Below are 5500 nucleotides of genomic sequence, written 5' to 3'. Positions count from 1 at the left end.
AAAAGTAAGAAACAGAATGTGAGTAATCAGAAAGCAGCAGCAGGCATCAGTTAATCCAAGATATTAGCTCTTAGTTTCAAAAGGACTTGCAAAGAAAACCTTTTGGGGAGAAGGAGTGGAGGGGTATGGAAGGACTCCACAATAACTGGAATCCCATTAGTGTGTATGTCAAGTCTCATGGGGCTATTTTTTAAATTTATCCTTTACTTGTTCATGATTTTTCTCTCAAACACAATTTTTCTTTGACTTTTTATCCTCAAAGTATAAAAAGTATGAAATATAAACAAGCTCTTGCATTGCACACTTAGAAGTGTACAGTTAAATCATTATAGAGCTATCTACACACTGATAATACATACTGATAAATCCCATCAAATCTTGGATAATACATTAACATACAAAATACCAGGGCATAGAAAGGACTAAAACCCACTTCTTTTGTTGCACATAAGATTCAAATATTCAATCTAAAAAAAATAGAATCACTTTCATTCTCTTCTACATTTGCATGTTGATACACTTATTAAAATATTCCTGTATAATCATGTTTTGTCTTACTATTTCAAGTCATGTTTAAAACCTCAAAACCAGCCATCCAGACAAAACGTAATGAGAAAGGTTATCTTTTCTCCACCTCCCTAACCCCAATAACTATGAAGTCATTTTTATGACATGACTCCAAACACCGGATTGTGACAGCAAATGCTAGATCCAATTTCTTCATAATCATTTTTAGTGTGGCATACTTGGTAGAACTCTGGTGTGGAAGTCAGCATTGATCCTCCAAACCAAACTGCATATGGCTGCATATGGTGTGTAATGACTTGTACATCAATAGATTTTGGCTTCAATCTACTGCCACTCAATTCCTTACTTAATTTAAGCCAGGCAACTACATACGGTTCTTTTCAAATCTCTTTGCAAGTGATATCCAAAGTCACTGAACATGGTTGAACCTACAGAGAGGACCATATTCTTATAGACAGGCCATCTGACATCAATAGGACAATTCTGAATTACTTCATCTACAACTTCTGAGATAGGTTATGTAAAGTCTGGATTGGCAAACTCTGGATGAATAGAAGATTTCAAACCCCAAAAATCTCTCAGAAAAAAACACCAATGGAAAATTCTTTCTTTGAGATAGCATTGATTCTGGTATACTGCTTAATCCATTTTGACCTATCAGCATCATACTTGTTAAATTCTTTTACTAAATCTGGGCAGACATAACTATAGTGCTCCTTTATTGTCTTAGCAGTTTCCAGGGATTGTTTTCGAAGGATTTCTACTTCTCAGCCTCTCAGCAGTTGCGGAATAAAATGTGTTACATCTCGTCCTGGGACTGGAATGTGTTTAATACAGCTGCCAATCAAATACCCTTCAGCCATAGCAATGACATGAGTGACACCATCTCCACTGTTTATTACTGTAGCAGTAAATGTCTGTCCTCCTACTTGTCTGGAGGTCCAAGATGCAGCTAAAGCAAGAACAGCATGCACAGCAATGTACAAGCCTGGAACATTGAAGGACTAAAATATTACTTCAGCAGTATATTCCCTGTTTTCTGGAGTATTAAGTCGAGGTTCAGACAAAATAAAACAATGGTCTTCAGTTTCCGCCCTTAAATATTTAGGATCACTTCCTCCATAAATCTTTTCGTCAAGTCCAACTTCAACTATACCATGGTGGATTGACCACTTTGTTGCATATGTAGGTTTTTTCTACTGCTTCATCACCAATGAAGAAGTCTTGGTCATCAACACCTTTCATCACCCTCCTTTGAGATTGATCAGCCACTTTTGCTGACTCCTTAGTAGTGATACAGGAAAGGATGATCAACTGTGGTTCTATATTTCTGGCATATCCTAGTTTTGTATACCCCATGCTACAGCCCACCACACGGGCCTACAGCCCTCCTACCATCTCCCTCCTTGCCTGCTTCTGCTGCCGCCGCTATCTGCTCCATGCTGCTAGGGGCCGGAGATTCGTGGTGGGAGACAGGGGCTATCCGAGTGACCATACACAGCCGGGCCGCCCTCACCATTGGGTAGGTAGCCAGGAAGCCCAAGCAGTAACAAGAAAGCAGCAAGCTCAGTTGGCAGCCATCACTTCCGCAACCCAGACAGGCAGGCAGTGCTCTTTTTTGGATATCTATATCTCAAATATTTTTGCCGAGTGCAGTTACCTTTTTATTCTCTTAATTCATTTTGATAAAGAGAAGTTCTTAAATTTAGTAGAGTCTAATTTATCAATCCTTTCCTTTATGGTTAGTGCTTTTACATCCTGTTTAAAAAATCTTTGCCCACCTGAAGGTCATGAATGCATCCTCCTGGCTTTTTATTTCCTAAAAGGTGTTTTACCTTTCATATTTAGGTCTATGATCCAACTGAAATTAATGTTTGTATGTGATGCAAGGCAGAAGATAAGGGTCATTGTTTTTCCCACGCAGGCAGCCAATTGCTCCTACCACTTACTGAAAAGATCGCCCTTTTCTATACTAAATCACAGCAACAGCCTTTGCTGTAGTTAGCCGACCTGTGAGTCTGTTTCTCGGTTGCAGTGATGTTTGAGCTGAAACATGAATGAAGTGAGTGAAGGAGGCAGCCATGGTGCTAAGGGAGACAGAATATTACAGGGCCTAGACTAGGGTGAGGCCTTTTCCTTGGGCAAAAATTTAAGGGGGCACCAAAAACCTCAGTAATTAAGGTAAAGAATATTTTAATGCACTATTAAAACATCAGAATAAATGTAGAAAATCCATAATAAACTATATATCAGAATTGTACATAAAGGCAGGATGGGTATTACTGACTTTTCCTTTTGTCTTGGGGGTCCCATATGGCTTGACAAGACACTGATGCATGGAGTGCTGAAGGTGAGATTGGGGAAGCAGCCAGGAAGAAGTGCCTAATCAGCTCTACCTGAAGTAAGGGAGGTGGGCATCAGAGAAAACTGCCCAGAGGAGGTGACGTTTGTCCTGGTCTCAAAAGAAGAGTAAGTGCTTTCCAGGCAGTGCCTGGGGTAGAAGGGCATCCCAGGCAGAACACACCATGAGCTCTGCCAACAGTGGGGAGGGAGAGATGGTGACGGAAGAGGCTGGAAAGATGGGCAGAAACCAGATGGCAAAGGGCCTGTCATTCCAGTCTGAAAAGTACGGGCTTTGTTTTGAAGGTGAAGGGAAGCTATGGATGCTTTTGGTAGTGGAATTAGTACATGTGGTGTTTAGGAAGAGGTTAACCTCAGCAGGCCTCCTCCCTCTGTCGTATCCCTGTCTGCTTGAGAAGTGGAATGGGAATTACTGTCAGAGTGCGACTTCCATGAAGGGTTGAGAGCTCCAAGGGAAGGAGCCCAGAGCCAAGGACCATGAGGCTTCTACACCAGCCTTTAGTTCCCATGGGGACCTTATCCAGGTCATTGGCTCCTGTAGCTCTTGGCCTTCCAGCTGGATATGGGACTTCTCCTTCTCCATCCTCTTGGCAGGTGACCAAACACTTCCATGCTTTCTCTACTTCCATGCCACCTTCCCTAAGAGGTGGGCTCCTCTCACCCCCCATTGTCCTCTCCCTGCCTACCTGCTGCCTTGACAGTCATAGTCTTTATGCCATGGAAATTTAGGACTGGAAAGAGGTTTGTTCACAGACCATCTATGGTAGTGACCCTCAACTCTGCCTATCGATTGGAATCAGCTGGAAAACTTTAAAAGTACTGTGATGCCTGGGTCCCACCCCCTGAAACTCTGGTGTCTGAGGGATCTGGGCTGCGGCTTGGACATCTGGGGATTTCAAAGTTCCTCAGGAAATTCTAATGTGCAGCCAAGGCCAAGGGCCTCTGATCCAGTGTTTCCCAAACATCACTAATAATGCCAATTCCCTGGGACACTTGTTAAACCTACCGGTTTTTGGGCTCCACCTCAGAAGGGCCAGGGACAGGCCTCTTTCTGACTGGACTTAGGAGTAGAGTTCACAGCAGCTGGGTCACTCCCTTTTCCTCTTCTTCCTCTTCCTCCTCCTCCTTCTCCCACTCCTCTTACTCCCAGCCATGAGCCTCTGAACAAGCCGTGTGTGTTTGCATGTGTGTGTGGTGCATGCTGTGGGTGGAGGAGCTATGGCTAGGGGCCCCTCACAGAGCAGTTTGCCCTGGATTCCATGCTGGGAAGTTTATTGGGCAACAGGCAGATACTTAAAGCTTCAACAAACAAGTGTAGATGAAGCCTCAGGCATGGGGGACACTGTCCTCTCCCCCTTTTTTAGCAACTGAAACCCTCCCACCCATGACTTGAGCCAAAACACAGGAGAATAGGGTTGAGATAGGGGTTTGCCCCCTCCCACAATCTAGCTTTTTCCTTCCTGTCTTGGAAAAGACAGTATTGGGCAGATAAGCAAGAAATTGGGTGTGGAGGTGGGTTGGGAATCAGGGACGAGGATGAGGGAAGAGAAAGGGGCCAGGCTCAAGGTGCTGTGTGGGTACTGGGGTGTGGCCCCATAGGGGGACATGAGAGACACAGAGCCAGAGGTACAAGTCCCAGTGACTGAAGCTATAACACATCCCTTTAATATCCTCTGCCACAGAGAACTGCCAAGCATCAACTTGAAGGCTAGCCATAGAAGTCTTTCAAAAATTTTTTGAGTAAATGAATATGTGGAGCTCCAGGGTTAGAAGGATATACTTCAGAGGCAGCTGTTGAGGGGCAGGCTGGTTGAGCTGACACCCCACCCTAAGCTGGTCTGCTTTTTGTTTCAGATATTTTTTTCTGTCAGCTTTCAGTTTAACGTAGGATTATTATTATTATTATTTAGGTATAGAAACCACAGATGTGTTCCAATGTTTTCATGTTACAGATGAAAGAAAACTGAGGCTCAGAAGAGAGAAGAGACTTGCCTCAGTCTCGCACAGTCAGTGACAGAACAGGAGCTTGGGCCATGTCTGTCTGAGGCCTAGAATTCAGGCTTCTTGAAACTGAGCATCATTTTCACCAGATCGGGCCTCCCTCACCCCAAACCTCTACTTCTCCATTTCCAGTCTACTTAGATGGCCTGGACGGGTGGGAAGAAAAAAGGAAGGAAGGAAGGAAGAGAAGGAGGGAAGGAGAAGAAAGAAAGGAAAGAAAGAGGGAGAAAGAGAAAAGAGGAAAGAAAGAGTTCACTACTGTGTGGACCAATAGGCCATTTGTATGTCCTGAAGAAGGGGGAATTTGGTGAGGGTATTAGAGAACCAGGATTTCCTTGAAGACTAGTGTTTCTCTGGGAGAAACTTTGCTGTACTAGAGACTGAAGCAAGGCAAGAGTTAGGGAAAAAATCAAACTTGTCCTGAAGCACCCCAGGCTGAACTCCATAAGAATTCAGGGTGCGTGGAGATGCCCCTCCTGTGATGTGTTGCAGTCAAGTTCTGACTCTGGCTACAGTATTCACTGGGCATCTGTGAACAAATTGCTAAGCTTCCAGAGCCTCAGTTGTCAAGTGGAGCTGGTAAGTTGTTCCCTGTTCCCTCCCAGGGCTA

General features: G+C 44.0%; 1 pseudogene; it reads right to left on the bottom strand.

Moving 5' to 3' along the window:
* Window positions 1–665: 665 nt before the first annotated feature.
* Window positions 666–1926, bottom strand: LOC694019 (actin-related protein 3 pseudogene; annotated as a pseudogene).
* Between the last annotated feature and the right edge of the window lie 3574 nt (window positions 1927–5500).

This window comes from Macaca mulatta, chromosome X, assembly GCF_049350105.2.
Source record: "Macaca mulatta isolate MMU2019108-1 chromosome X, T2T-MMU8v2.0, whole genome shotgun sequence".
Lineage (NCBI taxonomy): Eukaryota > Metazoa > Chordata > Mammalia > Primates > Cercopithecidae > Macaca > Macaca mulatta.
This window is presented reverse-complemented; position numbering and strand designations above follow the sequence as displayed.